Source organism: Telopea speciosissima, unplaced genomic scaffold (assembly GCF_018873765.1).
Source record: "Telopea speciosissima isolate NSW1024214 ecotype Mountain lineage unplaced genomic scaffold, Tspe_v1 Tspe_v1.0049, whole genome shotgun sequence".
In the NCBI taxonomy this organism is placed as follows: Eukaryota; Viridiplantae; Streptophyta; class Magnoliopsida; order Proteales; family Proteaceae; genus Telopea; species Telopea speciosissima.
Window position 1 is genome coordinate 135,801 of NW_025317385.1, and position 1,400 is coordinate 137,200.

The window sequence follows — 1,400 nt, forward strand, 5'->3', positions numbered from 1 at the left end:
CATTTCTGTACTTTTTTTGGCATGGAAATTTCTAAAAAGTGTCATTATCTCTTATTAGACGTGTGGATGCGATGTTGAGGGTCGTGATCTTTGAATCGATTCATATTTCGACATATGTTCATTTTTGGTTTAAACCGAACCGGGTGAGTCATTTGGGGTTATTGGGGGCATTTCTGTACTTCTTTGGGTTTGGTATTTTCTAAAATGTGTCCTTATCTCTTATTAGACGTGTGGATGTGATGTTGAGGGTCGTGACCCTCGAATCGATACCTATTTCGAATTATTTTCATTTTTGGGTTAAACAAGACCGGATGGGTCATTTGGGGTTATTTGGATACATTTCTGTACTTTTTTTCGTTTGGTATTTTCTAAAAAGTGTTCTTATCTCTTATTAGACATGTGGATGCGATCTTAAGGGTCGTGACCTTCGAATCGATACCTATTTTGACATATATTCATTTTCGGTTTATACTAGACCGGGTGGGTCGTTTTGGGTTATTGGGGGCATTTCTATACTATTTTACGTTTGGTATTTTCTAAAAAGTGTCCTTATCTCTTATTAGACGTGTGGATGCGATGTTGAACGTCGTGACCTTTGAATCGATACCAATTTCGATATATGTTCAATTTTCGGTTTAAACCAGAATGGGTGGGACGTTTGGGGTTATTTGGGGGCATTTCAGCACTTTTTTGGGTTTGGTATTTTCTAAAAAGTGTTTTTATCTCCTATTGGACGGGTGGATGCGATGTTGAGGGTCGTGAATCTCGAATCGACACCTATTTCGGCATATGTTCATTTTCGGTTTAAACCAGACCAGGTGGGTCGTTAGGGGTTATTTGGGGGCATTTCTAGACTTTTTTGGGCTTGGGAATTTCTAAAAAGTGGCCATAGCTCTTATTAGACGTGTGGGTGCGATGTTGGAGGTCGTGACCTTCGAATCGCTACCTGTTTCGACATATGTTCATTTTCGGTTTGAAATAGAAGGGGTGGGTCGTTTGCGGTTATTTTGGGGCATTTTTTTCACTTATTTGGGCTTGGGATATTCTAAAAAGTGTCCTTATCTCTTATTAGACGTGTGGATGCGATGTTGAGGGTCGTGATCTTCGAATCGATTCATATTTCGACATATGTTCATTTTCGGTTTAAACCGGACCGGGTGTGGCGTTTGGAGTTATTTGGGGGCATTTCTATACTTTTTTGGGCATGGTATTTTCTAAAATGTGTCCTTAGCTCTTATTAGACGTGTGGATGTGATGTTGGGGGTTGTGACCCTCGAATCGATACCTATTTCGACTTATGTTCATTTTTGGTTTAAATCAGACCAGATGGGTCATTTGGGATTATTTGGGGGCATTTTTGTATTTTTATGGGTTTTGGATTTTCTAAAAAGTGTTCATAT